Source organism: Dermacentor albipictus, chromosome 9 (assembly GCF_038994185.2).
Source record: "Dermacentor albipictus isolate Rhodes 1998 colony chromosome 9, USDA_Dalb.pri_finalv2, whole genome shotgun sequence".
NCBI lineage: Eukaryota > Metazoa > Arthropoda > Arachnida > Ixodida > Ixodidae > Dermacentor > Dermacentor albipictus.
The window spans coordinates 129,114,230-129,132,189 of NC_091829.1; the positions used below are offsets into that span (position 1 = coordinate 129,114,230).

Genomic DNA, 17,960 nt, shown 5'->3' on the forward strand with positions numbered 1-17,960 from the left:
ACAAACAATTTAATTTTCGTTTTCGTTCAGGGCTGCCCACAGACAAAATACTGCGTGCCATACTGCCTACGACGATTTTTGTGGAGTTGTTGTTGGGCAAGATATGAATGTCGGGCTTCAGTTTTGCAAATGCAATATTGCCGCTAAAATTGGTAATTAAAACTTTATTATAAAGATATATTTTGTTATTTGTCACGTGAGCCATATTTTCCACGATGCCGCATTTGCATTGGCTGCCAAGCCTTACAGTCTGACAAAAGATGTGCACATGGGCTTATCACACGTTATCAGTGCAGCACCCTGTGTTATTTGGCGCAAGAAAAACAGCGTGTATATTTGCTGCATTCGCGATCTCTGGGAGAGAAGGCGAAGGAGTGGGTGACCCGGGGAACGTGCGCGGTATCCAAGGCGTCTGTACTGGTGCTGCAACCCGGAAACTGTCGATATCCTCGCCTTCCTCGACTACATAAGGGGGGGGGGGGGTGACAAAAGACCTATGGGCCCCGGGTACCAGACGACCTAGCTACGCCACTGCCCAAGAGCCTCAACGCCTTACTGTATGTTTAGCGACTCCTGCTCCCAGCATAAACGCACGGCACACCCCACATGAAAGATTCCACTAAGGCGAATAGTTTAGCGACCATTTTGGGAATTAAATTTCTTAGCCCGCACACTCGTGCAATTATTTCATGGAGTGTTGATAGAGCTGCAGCCGACAATTCTGCGGCGCAACGCATCGGGTACATGAGCTCGGGCTACTGGATACCGGAGCATTATTTGCCATTTGCGCCCAGTCAAGCCGGCGGAAAAAGGGGTGTCTTCAGGCGTATGACACCTCCCCCCCCCTCCCTCTGGCCCCTGCACCCGGGGCCCACGGCCCCCCGGCCCCCCCTGTTGCTACGCCACTGCTCTCGGGTCCCTCTTCCTTTCAGAACGCGCAGCGAAGGGGAACAGACAGCAGTAAGAGGGCGTTCAATGAGCGCGCCCGGCGCTCTCGTTTACGGCGAAGCGGTCGTTGAGAGCGACGTTGCATAAGTGCGGCCGTCAAAAGTCGCGAATGGGAATCTCTGGATCGTCGTCAGACTCGGTGCGGCTGAAGAGTTTGGCGGCGTATGACTCGACAGGCTGTATATAGTCGTGGGCGCCGCCATGTTCAGCTCGCTTTTACTTCCCCTCTCCCACTCGCTCCGAGAAGTCGCTGCGAAACCTGCCGTTATGTTTCACGCTTTCCTTCTTACCCTCAAAAGTTTCAGAAAACTGTTGTAATTGTGTGACTTCATGTCAAGTACGGTGTCTGTTTCAGCTGCACAGAATTTTAAAAAAACGTGAATTTTGTAAGGATATTTCCGGATATTCTATGAAGTTATGTGCCTGTGATTACTAGGAACTCGGTAGCGTGGAAAATATGGCAGGTAAGTAATAACCATATCCTTAATATTCCCCTAATAAGTGCTTATAGAGGAAGTACTTCAATTCCAGAATTGAGGATTCAAAGTCATATTATTAACTCAATAAAAACTTCTTAAACAAAATCGTTTTGGGTGCTACAACTTACCTGTGCTACAACTTACCAATGTGCTACAGTACATTGGCACTGCGGGTGGTGCCTAGTATGGCAGTAGCGAAAGAAATATGAAATAGTGCACCAGTGAGGTTGATCCCTCAACCCTCTCCATTGCGAGTGCAGACCAACAGGTTTCGCTGGCACGGGCTTCATCGAGGTCCTTTTTTTTTATGGTGACGCCAGGAATCGATGCGAAGCGTGCTCTATTCTGGTCCCAATCTTTTGGTGGTACCGCAGCTAGGATAATCATCTTTGTCCGTATAGCAGCAAATAAAAACAAGGCTTTATTGATCACAATAAAAAGAAGTCGTAATTGTCATAACATTGGCGCCCGCGCAGCAGGGAGGCAGGTGGCGTTTTCCGTTTTTCTAATATGGTGGGGAGATCAGCGTCACTGAGACATAATTTAATTTTCGTTTTCGTTCAGGGCTGCCCACAGCCAAAATAGTGCGGGCCATAGTACCTACGACGATTCTTGTGAAGTTGTTGTTGGGCAAGATATGAATGTCGGCCTTCAATTTTGCAAATTACAATATTGCCGCTAAAATTGGTAATTAAAACTATAATTTTTTTTACTTGTGACGTGAGCCGTATTTGCCACGATGTCGCATTTGGATTGGTTGCCAAGCCTTACAGTCTGACAGAAGATGTGCACATGCACTTATCACAAGTTATCAGTGCAGCACACTGTGTTATTTGGCGCAGAAAAAAAAAACAGCGTGTATGGGCTTCGAGCTCCACTATGGTATAGCTCCACCACTGGAAAAGCTGGCGGTACCGTCGGCGTGGCGTGCTATTAGGGATCACGTGGACATAGCGGCCACGTCGGTTGCTTCGGGAGCGCCGAAGCGAACTGAAAAGGAAAGTTTAAGTTCCCTCGTACGCTGCGGTCCTCATTTATTGGTGGGATTTTCCCGCTTCGAGTGTCTCATTTACAACGATTGAAAGCACTATAGAATAGGTAGTGGTTGCATTTGAAGGTTCGCAACATGGTAGGCTGCTGCTCGGTGTCGCAGTGCCGGACGTACGCAACGGAGCGCGGTGTCAGCCTTATTCATACGTCACCGCAGGACAAGAAGCTGCGTGAAGCTTGGCTCGCGAAACATAAAACCGGCAAACAGTCATCGGCTAAAACTCGGGTATGCAGCAAGCACAGACGCGAGGAAGATTTCTGCTTCGGCGCCGGGTCTGCAATGTTCGAAAAATGCGCACTGAGACGCTCGCCCGAGTCCGCTGCCCGACTAATGTCATGATGGTTTGGTCTATGAACATGTCGATGCTATATATACTGGCAAGTTCACTGGAGTGGATAAGGAGTGATAAGAAGCACAAAAAAAACGCATGGCATATGGTCTTGTTTGTGTTATGAATTAAGGCGCTGGATTACAGAAAAAGAAGCAGCGGGAAATGGCATGCCGAAAACACCGATAAACATATATTGCGACGCTGCTCGAGGAATAATATTGAAACGTCCAGGAATTTAGAAAAAAAAGAAGATTGAATCGTCGCGACGTCCGGCACATCCCAGTCCCCGTAGGCGTCGAAGTCTCTACAATGAAATTATTTTTGAACAGCTCTGATAGCGCCCACGCAACATTGGTTGCTTGTATACTGTCAAATGCTCATATTCTGCAGCATAAAGCTCATGGCACGGTGCGAAAACGCGCACACGGCGAAAGCGAAACAGTGCGCGGACAAGCATGCAGACGCGCGCAGTCGGTCGCTGCGAAGCTGTGCGATCGCTGCATTGAGGCTTCATTCTATTACGCTCCATTTAGATATATAAACACTATAAGACCATATTTCACATAGTTTGGTCTCGGCGTTTGCCTACCTTTCACGCAAGAAGCCGGTTCGGGAGACTAAATCGCGGCGACCGCGCACAGTGGCGTTCACTGTACGTATTCGGTAAAGAGATAGCGTCTGTAAACGATTCTGTGCTTTCAGTTTGCCCAAGATTATTATTTAGACTGTAGAAAACTTCTCTTGTTTCGAAAGTACTTACAGAAATGTCCGGGCGAGCTTGCGCGTGTTGTTTTCAGTGAGCGCTGACAGCAAAACCTATGAGGAGCGCGCCACGTGATCCCTCATACCACGCCAGCGAGGCGCTTCCGATAGATGGCGACTCCGTAACTCCTCGCCGCCAATGCCTGCTGCATTCGCGATCTCTGGGAAAGAAAGCGAAGGAGAGGGGGACCCGGGGGACGTGCGCGGTGTCCAAGGCGGCTGTACTCGTGCTGAAACCCGGAAATTGTCGATATCCTCGCCTTCCTCGAGTACACTCGGGAGGGGGGGGGGGTGACAGAAGACCTGTGGGCCTCGGGTGCCAGACGACCTAGCTACGCCACTGCACCGACATTCCGCGGTTCAACATTCGAGGACCCAGAAAGCTGGCTTGAGACGTATGAGAGGGTCACTGCATTTAACAACTGGAACAGCGCTAACAAACTGCGACATGTCTTTTTTGTATCGGAAGACGCCGCCAGGACCTGGTTCGAGAAATGAGAAGCCACCTCAATGACGTCAATACTTTGTTTAGCGCAATGACAACGGACACAAGAAAGGCGACAGGACAACAGTAGCGCCACGTCAACAGTATAGTTGACAGTAGCGCCTTGTCCTGGTCGCCTTTCTTGTGTCCGTTGTATTGCGCTAAACAAAGTATTTATATTCCACCACGCCAACCCAGAAATGTCTGAAAAGAAGAAAGTCCGCCTACTCATGCGTGGTGTGAAGGAGGAACTTTTCGCCGGAGTAATACGAAGCCCACCGAAGAAGGTTGACGAGTTTCTTCGCCAGGCCACCAGCATCGAGAAGAGACTCGAAAGGCGGCACCAGCAATTCAACCGCCACACGAATTTTACAAACTACGGGAAGAGCTGCAGAAGTTGTACCCAAGGTCGTAGCCTCAAGTGGCTTCAGTCGCCGAAATCGTCAAAGAAGACATTCAGCATCGCTTGGAGTTCCTGAGGTACAACCACAACTGGCGCAGCCCCAGCCGGAAACAATGACCTACGCCACCGTCGCCCGCCATCAAGGTCCCCCTCCGCGACGGTGGCAGGGCCCTGCAACGCCGCAATTCAGTCGTCCACCGCCGCCGCCGCCAGCAAGCCCACCCGTGGCCCAGCGCAGCTATGCGAGGAAGACGGATATTTGGCGCGCTCCCGACCACCGCCCGTTCTGCTACCATTGCGCGCGGAAGCAGGCCACATCTACCGACGATGTCCTTACCGCGACATGGGACTGCGAGGGTTCGCCGTCAACGCATCGCGCCCTCAGCAAGGTGAACGCACATGTGACATCGGCGATTACCTGGCCACCACTAAGTGGAGCTCTCGACCACTAACCCGTTCACCATCACCAGGCAGCTACCTGTCGCCGCAGCGCCGACCGTCCAGTGGCCCAACCCGTTGCCAGTCCGTCAGCCCATATCCGTAAAACTAAAAGCAGCAACCCATCGATGTGCGGTTGCTCTTTCTCGAAATGACGAAGATCCTCCGCCGCCGACGAAGATGCCGAAGGCACTATCTAGACGAAATAACAACTACACGCCGCCATCCCGACGAAGCCTGGAAGCAAAGAATGCACCAACCAAGGACTTGACGACGCGACGTACTGGCTAGAGCTGTGCACGGGCCGCAATTTTCAGCCCGCGCCCGGCCCAGGCCCTACACTACCACAGGCGGCCCAGCCCGACGCTAAAGAAGCCTGAGTTCGCTCGGCACAGCCTGGCTCGGCCTTAGGCCAGGTTAAGGCCCTGCCCGGGCCCGACCCGACCTGCAATAAAGCGACGCCGACACAAAAAGAAACAATATCAGGAAAATCAGTTTATTTGAATGATCTTATAATGTTGAACTCTTGCATTCCATATGACAAAATCTTGAATATATACAGATGCAGCGGGCACACACAATTGTTATCCTAAGTTATTGTGCAAAAACAAGAAGCTGTTCATTGATGAAGGGTTAAGGCAAGCGCTTCCGGGTGTGCGTCTTCGGAGCTTTGTGAAACCTCGTGCTGAGAATGCCACAAAACACCCGATGGTCCCCTTTTTTGGGTGCCGGCAACGGCGAGTTGAAGAAGTTCACCCGTTTAAGGGGCTGCTGAGAGAAAACAGTGACCTTTCTAGCACGGACAGTGACGACGTCTGCTTCCTGTCGACTTCGGTCAACGGCCAGCCTTCAAGCAATACCACTGCACATTGGAAAAGCCCCCTATACGCTGCCGCTTGGCTAATTTATATTTGTGGCAAAGGCGACCCCACGTGCGCCGTACACAGACTTATCTTCACTTTCCAAACGTTTCCCTTCTCAGCCTTTTTACTGTGAGGTGCCTGCAAGTGGCGGCTTTTCCAAAGCGTCGGTACTTGGTAGAACCTAAAACGCTTTCCGAGCCTCCGCTAGCTTTCGTTTGCCTTTTGTTAGCGTTTGTACTTTCCTCCCGTCGATGTAGACTCCATTTTTGATGAATAAATACATTGTACTTCCTGCTCGACCTACATGCGAGACGACAAGCATACTTTCGCATAAGGTACGCAGTCGAGATCGGGGAGCCCGACCGGTCCGTCCGAGACATAGAAAGCCTGGCCCAGGCTCGGCCCAAACCCGAGTGAGAGAATCTCCAAATGGCCCGAGTCCGGCCCGGGGGCCGGGCCGGGTCCGGGCTTTCGGGCTGGCCCGAGCCCGTGCACACGTCAACGCTACGCAGCCGTGATCTGACACTAAGACTTAACTGTAACGCAAAACAAAGAGCCACCGACCTCGACGCGTTGCTTGACGGCCACGCAGTCACCGCATTAGCAGACATGGGACCGGACTACTCCGTTATGAGTGGACCCTTCGCCGCCAAGTTGAAGAAAGTTAAGGCTGTGTGGGAAGGCCCCCAAATTCGGACCGCTGGACGAGACCTTATTACGCCGACTGGGATCTGCTTGCACCGCAAATATTACAGTTCATGACCGGACCTACCCTGCCAACTTTGTTATCCTCCAACAGTGTTCACGAGACATCATTCTCGGCATGAACTTCCTGAACTGACATGGCGCAATCATCGACCTGAAATCGAAGTCGATAACGCTGTCGGAAGATCAAGCGAAAACGCCGGAGGGCTGTCGCAGTCACCACGTCTTCAGCGTGCTCAAAGATCAAGTGAGCATCCCGCCTCGCTCCAGCATTGTTATTGCCGTTGGCATCAAAACACCCTAAGACACCAACATACCTCCGACATACCTCGATGTATTAATCCGACATACCTCGATGTATTAATAATGAATTCAGTTTCTCGAACATTACTAGCGATGAAGTTGCAAGTGTTGTGGCGAACATGCCCACGAATAAAGCGGCCGGGCCAGACGGCATAATGGCTAAGGTAATCAAGGACAACATTGATTTGTTTTGTGTTCCTTTGTGCAGAATATTCAATCATGCGATACACTCTAGCTTATACCCCGATACTTTAAAAGTTGCAAAAGTTGTTCCGATATTTAAAACTGGTGACCCTAACAACCCGTCTAGTTACAGGCCAATATCTGTGCTGAGTGTCGTCAATACCATTTTTGAAAAATTAATTGCTTTCCAACTGAAAACCTTTCTTGATGTTAATCATATTATTTGTCCTCAGCAACACGGATTTGTTTCTAGCAGGTCCACGTCCACGGCTGTAGTTACTCTATCACAGCTTATCCTATCTGCTCTTCATAACCATAATGTTGCTGTAAGCGTATTTATAGACATCAAAAAAGCTTTCGACACAGTTTCACACTCCATTCTTTTAATGAAACTGGAAGCATATGGTGTGCGTAGCGGGGCCCTTGAATTCTTTAAAAGTTATCTTTCTTCACGACAGCAGCAAGTTGTCCTCAAACAGTTCAAGTCTGCATACCAAACTGTTACGTGTGGTGTACCCCAGGGGTCAGTTCTGGGACCGCTTTTATTTTCGCTCTTTATTAATGACCTCCCCAATGCAATACAGTGTTCTCAAATTTTGATGTATGCGGATGACACTGCACTTATCTTTACTGGCAACTCACTTGAATCAATAGAAAATCCTATTAACAATGAACTCCAACGTATCTCGACCTGGTTTCGTAATAATCATCTAACTTTAAACACTGAAAAAACTAAATATGTTATTTTTCGTTCAAAACAAAAGTGTATTGAATTAAGTGATTTTTCTATATGTGTTGACAACAATGTTATTGATAGTGTGTCTTCTTTTAAATATTTAGGGGTCATGTTCGACTGCCACTTGTCTTGGAAGGAACAGGTGCACAGTGTGTGTAAAAAGGTTGCGTACGGTTGTTTTACCTTGTCTAAGGCACGGCGGCACTTTCCACCTGCTATTCTTAGATCACTGTATTTTTCATTATGTCACAGTCATCTCAGTTATTGCAGTGAATCATGGGGAATCACATACAAAACGTATTTAACACCATTGCTAAGACTACAAAAACGTGCCTTGAAAACCATGGGATTACCTTCTTCGAATAGTTCTAACAATAACATTTTTGACGCAATGCAAATCATGTCATTCACAACCTTACGCGATTACAAAATAGCTCTTATGGTTAATAATATTATAAATACCAACTACCCCTTACCTCTTGGTGCATTCAGTATTCCCGTCCGCAACACTAGACAAGCCAGCAATGGCAATTTTAACCTTCCTATTTGCCATAATGCGTACGGAGAAAGACGAATAAAATTTACAGGAGCGAAAATTTGGAACTCGTTGCCAATTGAAGTAAAGCAAGCTAGGAATTTTAAACTGACATGCAAGAAACATTTTTTGGAATGGAAGCAAGGCTACAAAGTTAGTTTTTCTTCAATGTGTTTGTGATTGCAGTCCTATATGTTATTTTGTATTGGACCGCTTACTAGCCTCATTGGCTATCGGTCCAAATATCTGTGTATACATTTTGTTTGTGTTACTCAATAAAGACTTCTTGATTCTTGACATAGAAGGCGTCATCGAGGGCGACCAACGTCTATTGCTCAACCACCAAATTTGCGTCGCGAGAGGGATCGCTCTTCTGCACAGAGGGAAAGCGAAAGTGATGGTGATAAACTTCAGCCAGGAGTTCAAGCACATCAACAAGGGCCCGACGACCGCGTACACTGAGGAAATTGTGGAAACCAGCAATGCGTTTGTCCTATCTGATTCTGACGCATCAACCCCGAGGACCATAGATCCCGAACCAGACTTCGACATAAATCTAAGTGTCCCCGTGATTAAGCAATAACTCCGAAGTCGGCTCCGGCAATACAAACATTGCTTTTCGACGTCATCGAGGATTCGACGAACACCAGTCGCAAAGCATCGCATACTAACCGAATAGTGCGCTTGACCACTCCGCCAGAGCCCTTATCGAGTTTTGACGCGAGAACATGAAGCTATTAGGCAACAAGTCGACGATCAAACTGCGGCACGGCGACATCATCCAGCCGTCGAAAAACCCGTGGGCATCTCCTGTAGTCTTGGTGAAGAAAAAGGACGGAACCCTACGTTTCTGCGTCGATTATCGTCGACTGAACAAGATCACGAAGAAGGACGTATACCCCTCTCACGGATAGACGACTCATTGGATCGGCTCTGCAACGCTAAAGACTTCTCGTCGATGGACCTCAAGTCTGGCAACTGGCAAATAGAAGTCGACGAGAAAGATCGTGAAAAGACCGCGTTCGTCACGCCAGACGGCCTCTAGAGTTCAAGGCTATGAATGTGCTCGCCGCCTGCAACAGTCCAGCGCGTGATGGACACGGTTTTAGCAAAATTGAAGGGGCAGACCTGTCTTGTTTACTGAAGGTGGTAGGCCACTAAAAAGTATTTTTTTGTGTGTGTGCACGAGATCGATTTTTTGGTTTTGGTGGTTTCTGTATGCCCAAACATTCAAAAATATGCAGCAACAAAAAACTATTCTCCTATCATCATTAGTTCCGGAGTTACAGTACGTTTTTCATACAACGCGCTCGTATTCGCAAACCTTATTGCATGGGATCAGAAAGTAATTGTTTTTTCGTCTATACTATGATTACTCAAAATACTTTCTAAATTTTATTATGACTGAAAGCTTAATTGATGTCGTAAAACAGTTTTGTGTTCGTAATCATTTTTAACTCTAGAAACGACCACAAGGTGAGGGGTGAGGGACACTCGTCTCATGCTAAGTCCAGTGGAATGTTTTTCAACGATACAACTGATCAGGAGCTTACAATACAAGGCCATGAAATACCCCAAGTGGCCGAATCGAAATATCTCGGGGTATGGATAAACAAAGGGAAAATGTACACGGAAAAGCACGAACAGTTCCTCATAGCAAAAGGGCGAAGAGATGCCGGGATAATGAAACAGGGCATTGCGGGGGTACAACAGGTATGAGGTACTGAGAGGTATTTGGAAGGGAGTAATGGTGCGTGGGCTTATTTCGGGAATGCGGTCCTGTGCTTAGGGCAGTTCAGTCGAGACTTGAAATAAATCAGAGAGCTGTTGGAAGATTAGCACTAGGTGCCCACGGAAAAACCACAAACGAAGGAGTACAGGGGGATATTAGCTGGGCATCGTTCGAAGCACGAGAAGCTCAGAGTAAAATCCTATACGAAAAACGCCTTAGGAAATTGAACGATAACAGGTGGGCAGCTAAGGTATTTAAATACCTATACAGAAAGAGCGTCGACTGAGAATGGCGGAAAAGAACTAGGAAGCTAACCAGTAAGTATGCCAGACACGAAGACGGAGAAAGACAGAGCATTAAACGACAGGTTAAAAAAGCGTAAGGTGAAAATTGGATAAATTCAATGGAAAAGAAGCACAGTGTGGAACTATATCGATACTGGAAACAGCAGATCAGGAAGGAAGCGTTTAATGATAACTCAAGAGGCAGTGCCCTACTCATTGAAGATAGGTCAGGATGTCTTAGAATGCGGAGCTATAAAACGAAATTAAACGAAGAAGACACATGTACTGTGTGTGGTAAATCTGTAGAAACAATAGAACACCTGATACTAAAATGTGATGGTATCCATCCGGTGTCGATGCGGGCGCAGTCACGCTTCCTGAGGCCCTACGGTTCAGAGATAACAATAGTCATGTAAGTAAATATGCGGTGTAAATTAGCAAAAAGCGATTGGAGGATTGGTGGCTCAAAAGCAGAGCGGTGACATAAGGTTAAAAGTGTAGGAAGACGTATTTAAAGAAAATGGCGAGTTTTAATAACTTACAACACAGTTAAACAAAAATAAAAAGCTGAGCATAATAGCAACTGCCATCACACCGATTCAAAGGGGCCGGGGACTCTCCTACCTTCCATCCAGCCATCATGCTCGTCGCATTGCTCGTAGAATATCTGTTGTTATGTTTACCTTAGTGGCTGCTTCAGGCTCAGTTTGGCGAATTTACCAAGTGCTAGTGCAACTACGGCAGTATGTTTCTATACCACTAAACAAGGAAGCGCAAGTTTGCTGAGAATCAACACACGCTGAAGTTGTCTACTGTCTTCAAACACAGTAGACGCCAATGTTTCCGCGACTGCCAAGAAGCTTGGGAACATCGCGAAAGCCTACGAAGCTCCGCTAGAGGACTCTATGCTCCAAGGAAACAGGGTAGCGGACATTTCTATCCTTTCTGATGTGTTTTCATCGCTAGCATGTAGTGAATGCTTGAAGACGTCACTGAAGCTCGAGGAACGCTCGAAACGAGGGATATGCCCAACTTGCGCAGTCGTGTGTACCGATCGTGGGTTCGAGCTTGTATTCGATACATTGAAAAGAGTGGCGCATGGCAAGGAGAAAAACGTGTGTCTCGTTTACGTGATGCGCCAGCTAGCAAAAGGGCGCGCAGCTTCGGAAACATTTTATAAAGTGATGAACATGCCTTCCCCTCCACGTCACTCCGCCTCCGACAATATGTCGTCTCAGCTTTCTGCTGCGGCTGCCGAAGTGGCGTCCAAATAAATGATTGATGCTGCTGCTTAAGTTCGTAGTGTTGTGGGGAGTGCCACGTGTGGTGTTTCAGGTGATGAAACACGGTAAAAGTGTGGACATTCCTCTTTGAACGATTCTGCGTATCAGTGATTTCTATCGGCACAAGAAATGTTATTGATGTTAAGGCCCTTTCTAGCTCATGCAAGTCTTGCCAATCAAAAAGCAAGTTGAACCTAGAATGTGCTGAGTACCAGGAATGGAAGACAAATCGCACTTCCTGCCAAGAAATTCATTAAGGAACTGCCGGCACTATGTAGACGGTTGGTCTATACCGAATATTTGTAAGGTCGGAAACAACCAGAAGCTTGAGGTCCGTGTAATACTACGGTGACGGGGATACTAAGAGTAATGCGACTGTGAAATACATGTAGGGAAGGAGCAGTGTCCAGAAAGTTGAATGCATTGGGCTTGTCCAAAAGCACGTTGGCTGCCGCCTGAGAAAACTCAAGAAGACAGTGTGTGGACTTGGAGGTAAAGGGAAGCTCACAGATGCTCTCATGAACCGCCTGCAAAATTATTATGGCATCGCCATAAGAGCTAATGTGGGGAACCGTTCCGCAATGACACAAGTTACCCTAGCCAGTCTGTTTCACTGCAGCTCTACAGACAAGCACCCGAGACACGGCCTGTGCGCAGTTGGACCGCAAAACTGGTGTGGGTACAGAAGGGTAGAAGCAGTCGGCCAAAGGAAGTATGTGCACAAAGAAGGGCTTCCAAACTGTGTGCTTAACAAAGTGAAAAGAGTGTTCAGTGATTTGTGTTAAGATGAACTTCTGATGAAGTGTCTGCATGGAAAGACACAAAATGCAAATGAGTGCTTCAACGGTCTCATATGGCAGCGGGCTCCCAAGGAGGTCTATGTAACCTTGCCTACACCATTGTGTGCTTTGAACGATGCTCTGACACACGTTAATAATGGCAGTGTTAGCAAAAAACCAGTCACAGCACACAAAGGACAAGAGGAGAGGTTCACACCCCGACTGAAGTCGACGTCTCAAGTCAACAATTTGAAGTCATGCCGTATATGCATTATGTGAGCCACAACATCAAAAAGTTTGCTGGCAGGCAGGGAGTAAGTGTTGTGTTTTCTGCCCCTTGCAAGCTTTCGGGTCTGTGTTCGCGCATTTCTCGAGGCAGGGCAAGGAATCACGTTTGCACAACGCAGCATGAAAACCGTTTTACGGCATGTGTCGCAGGGGTTGTGTATAAGTTCCCTCTCACATGCAAAAGAGTTTACATAGGCCAAACTGGTCTATGTATTAATGACCGCCTGCGTGAGCACCGCTCCTCCCTGGGGTCAGATAACGGTGCAAACATGCCTCGCCATAGGAATGATATAGAGACAGAAAAAGAACTTTAATTACACGGTCCTGAGAAGCTTTGCTCTAGGTCACAGCTGCGGGCCGCTCCCACGTGTGGACTGGTAGGCCGAGCTTAACCGCCGCATCGTGGGCTCTCGGACAGCCCAAGTTTGACGTGAAAGCTTTGAGCTCTGGATGGCAGAGCTCCATTTTTCTTCCGTGATGCGATTGGGTCCCTGTAACGAGGGGCATCGCCAGAGCATGTGTGCGAGATTGCTCGGGATAAACGGGATAGTTGGGCTGACTCCTGGGCCTCGATTATCTCGTCCAATGTGTTGTGCACTCCTAGTTGCATAAGGAGGTCCGTGCTCGCCCGTAACGGAATGCCTAGTATTTTTTATACTTTTTATGATGAGCGCGTTTAATCGTTTCTTCTCAGAGTTATACCAGTTGTGCATGGCTGCCACATAAACTATATGACTCATGAGGAAGGGGAGGAACAACCTGAGGAGGTTGTCTTCCTTTAAGCCTCCACGCCCATTCGAGACTGTGTTGATGAACCTGATCATGTTCTCAGTCTTGGCTGTGAGCTTGTTGAGCGTCGTATTGTTACTGCCATTGGATTCGATCCACATGCCAAGGACCCGAATGGTGCCTACTCTGGGGATGGTACAGCCACTTTTAGTGTGGAGTTTGATGTTTATTTGAGACAACGATTTCCAGCCTCTAGGTTTGGGAACTCTCCTGACTGGCTTGTAGAGGAGGAGCTCAGACTTGCTCGGGGAGCATCTAAGCCCCGTAGTTTCCAGGAACACCTCTGTTTGATCTACAGCCTCCTGTATGCCTAATTCAACAGATCCTTCGCTTCCTCCGGTGCACCAGATTGTGATGTCATCAGCGTAGAGCGTATGATTGATCCATTCTATGTTGGAGAGCCTTTGCGATAGTTTCTTCATCGAGATGTTAAAAAGCAGTGGCGAGACTACCGCTCCTTGTGGCATGCCTCTGGGTCCCAAACTGAAATTGTCGGACTTGGGGTCACCGATTTTGAGCGTGGCCTTGCGATCCCGCAGGAACGAGCTTGTGTATCTGTGGAAGGCGTCTCCCAAATTGTGCTCCGAGATGGAGGTCAGAATGTGAGCATGGGGTACATTGTCAAAGGCCTTCTCCAGGTCTAAGCTTAGGATGCCTCTTATATCTCTTGTGGTGTTGACAATGATTTGACACTTCATGAGCTTCATCACGTCTTGCGTCGACAAGGCCGGACGAGAGCCGATCATGTTGTACGGAAACAATCCTTGTTTCTCGATGTGCTTGGAAATTCGATTGTGTTTGACATGTTCCACTACTTTCCCTACGCAGGACGTGAGGGAAATGGGTCTGAGGTTTGGGAGACTCGGGGGTCTTCCAGGCTTTGGAATGAGGATGACCGAGGCCATTTTCCAGGACTCCAGGACAATCCCTCGTTCCCATATTTCATTAATCTCCACTGTCAACCATTCTATAGAGCAGTCATCCAGGTTTCTGAGGGCCCGGTTGGGGATGCCATCAGGACCAGGGGCCGACCTGTAATTTAGATTCTGGAGAGCTTCCCTTACTTCGCATACCTTGAAGGGGTTATCTAGCTCGGGGCAAGATGAGCCTTTGTAGGGGGGATAGTCCTCGTCACTCGAGTTGCCCAGTGGCAGATACTTGCGAACGAGGCTGCCGAGTACGGCCTGCAATGTCTGCGATTGTGACGCCTGGTGTAGAACCTTCGCTATCACTTGTGTTTGGTTTCACTTGGTACTGGTATCATCGAGCAGATGCTTGAGTAGGTTCCATTTAACTCCAACTCTCATCTGGCCATCCATGGAATTGCAGACCTCATCCCACTGTTGTCTGCTCAAGGTGTGGCAGTGGCCTTCTATAGTTTTGTTGAACTCCCCGATCTTTTTTCGGAGCCTTCGGTTGAGTTTCTGCCCTTTCCATCTGTTCAATAGTGACGTTTTAGATTCTAGAAGATGAGCGAGGCGGCTATCATTCCTGTCCACATCCAGTTCAGTCTGGACTTTCTTTGTCACCGCGCTGATATCCTCCTTTAACTGTTCAGCCCCCTGCTCTAGGCTAAGCTCTGAGTCATTTGTTTATGCTCGCTCTTCCCTAATCTTGCGAAAGTAATCCCAATCTGTTATAGTGAACCCTTTGAGGTCCCCGCTTCTTATGTTGACGGAGGTGGCCAGGACATTGTGATAACTGCCAAGGTTCACTTGGAGGTTGGACCAAGATGCCCATTCTACATTCCGTATGAAAAAAAGGTCAGGTGTGGTATCCCTAGAGCGGAAGTTGCCGATCCTGGCCGGAAAAGCCGGATCTGTTATAAGCGTGAGGTTATTATTGACTGTTGTTTGCCATAGGTCAACGCCCTTGCGGTTAGCTTGTTGGTACATCCATGCTTGATGCGGAGCGTTGAAGTCTCCGGCCACCAGGAGTGGGAATGTCTTGGCCTTGCTTGTAGCCCTGTTGATAATTGCCGCGAATCTTTGCCTGAGGTCTTTGGGTGTACCGTATATGTTAAGCATAAATATACTTGTATTGAACTGGGGATGATTTCAACGAGCGAGTATTCAACCTTATTGCATGCAAGATTCAGATTGTGACCTATGAACGCACATTTGTTGGTGACTAATGTGCTGATGCCCCTCTTCCCATCACCATATTGGGTATGCGATTTATAGCCCGGTTGGGTGACCGTATCCGTGAGCGTTTCTTGTAATAGGATGCTGTTGCTTTTACGGGTGGGTCCGAATGAACTGTTAGCGTACATTCCTTTTACGATGGAATCCCCTACAGTTCCACTGTAGGGGATATTAATATTAATATTAATATTCCTATATTAATATTAATATTAATATTAATATTAATAATATTAATAATCCTGTGATGTGCCGCCATGGTGGGACGTAGCAGTTAGCTTGTATTGTAAAATGCTGCAGAGTGCAGCCGCTGCCGACCTTTCAGTGTTGGTTTTATTCACTTTGTCCAACGATGTAATTGTAGCCGTTGTAGAAACGTGGCGCTTCAGACTATCGCGCCTAACTCCTAGAGCTCTGACCGCCTCCGCGAGTTTGTGAATAATAATTTGAACTTTTTCGAGGGATTCATCAATTTTATCTATCGTTCTTTTCCAATTTACGAACACTGGCGCTCTTGTCTGAGGCATTACCTACCAGCGCCCTCTTTTTGGGTAGACCATTGGTAGTCGGCTCCGCTACGGGGGTCTCCATGTACGTTTCTACTGCAGGGGACTGAGTGGGTAGAACTGTCTCTCGCTTGATGGCTTTTTCCAATAAGTACCGCTTTTACATCGGCGTAGGCCATGGCGTTGCGTTTTGATCGTGTGCCTGTCACCAATATGTTTTGCACCATGTTCGGACATATAATATCCTCCGCCGTATCCGCCTGCGTAAGTCTAGCAGCGGTAGTGAGGGCTTGGGCAACTCCGAAGCGGCCCATTTTCTTGATGTCCAGTTCTCCACGGGGACGGATTATGATTCGAACATGCTCTTTCGGTAGTTGAGGCAATACCGATCGAAGCAGTGGTTAGCCGTGTCTTGACACTCGCCGCAGCCTGGCTTTTATTCCCGCCACGTCGCGCGTCGGTGACTCGGCCACCATGCCCGAGTGGGCCCTGGATGATGGGCTTTCGCTTGTGTAATGCCGTGGTCCACCCAGCGCTTTCACTAACTTCTTCGGGAGATATATCCTCACCCTCAATGGTGATTTGCATATCCGTAAACATCGTGGCTTGAGCGTGCGGAACCGCGCTGAGCTCGCCCGCCGAACGTCTGCCGGGCAGAGGTCACACAGAAAAGTCCTTGAACAACTGGGAAAATGTCCAACCACCGTTAAAAACTTGGTATCGGCGGAATCCTTGCAACTTTAACCGTCGATTGGTGCCGACATCTTCAAGATTGAGCAAATTTCCGCACCTTAATCATGTAGAGGAGCAGGGGAAGCAGATATTGACGCACGCTCTCGTTTCTTCTACCTTCTGCCATAGCAATGAATGTGGCTGTTACCTTTTGTTCAGCAATGTAACGATTCTTGGTCTGGGCAAGGGCAAAGAAGAGCGAGAAATCCTGGAAGCGCACTACATCAGTTTATTAGGTGATGGCCGCATTAGTGCAACCGATCGGTGCGCTTACTTGAAAAAGAATTTGCATTTCTAGGTTGGTCGCGATAGGTGCGATATCTTGTCTTTTCATGCTCAGTGATTAGCGATGCTGTGATTGCGCATGCTCTGCTGGCCTTGCTGGGACTATGCCGCTTCTATTAACGCTCAGTTGATAGTTCCGTCATTGTGGTGTGAACCTCTCCTCTTGTCCTTTGTGTTTTGTGGCTGGTTTTTTCGTTCAACTATGTACCACCTGGCCCAGATTTCAACCCTTCTGCAGTGTTAGCACCCTGGAAGTCCTCGGGAAGGCTAGCATCGAACCAGGGTACTACACGACAAAAGTTTGCATTGCCAGAGATCAGCAACACATCCAAAATGCTCAGCGCAAGTCAACTTACGGGACAGAACAGGCCAGGAAGAAAAGATGAGCAGCTACACGAGCTAAAGGAGACTCTAATGCATCTCGCGAGCAACCTAGCTATGAACCTAGTGCGTTTTAGGTCTCTATGTGGTGTTCTGCACATGTTTCGCTAGGTCTGAAAGCTTTGTTTACGTTTTTCTCAAAACAAGATTTTTCTCCGGCTCATATGACGGAAACTTTCATAACCTTTTTTCTGGGTATGTAAGTTGAACTGAAATTTTATATGCTCATTTCCAAGATATATGCCTGTGCAATGAACTAGAATAAAAGAAAATGATGCAATGCTTTTGAATTAAGAGCTCATATTCCAAAGAGGTTCAGTAAAAATTAAATTTTTTTTCAATCTATTTGTTTTTTGAACATTACTTCATTAATACTTATTGTATAATATTTATGCTGGTTGATTGCATAACCCCAACATTTAGCTACACAAATGTCCAAGTTATACTGAATTATTCCTTCCATTAGTAAGTTATCATGACTGATGTGACTACAATATTGTGCGCTAAACAGCTGGGTAAGGTAAATGAACCATGCTGCA

General features: G+C 47.7%; 1 pseudogene; it reads left to right on the forward strand.

Annotated features, from left to right (window-relative positions):
- The first annotated feature begins 1,405 nt into the window (after nucleotides 1-1,405).
- Nucleotides 1,406-17,498, forward strand: LOC139050198 (uncharacterized; annotated as a pseudogene).
- Nucleotides 17,499-17,960: the final 462 nt, after the last annotated feature.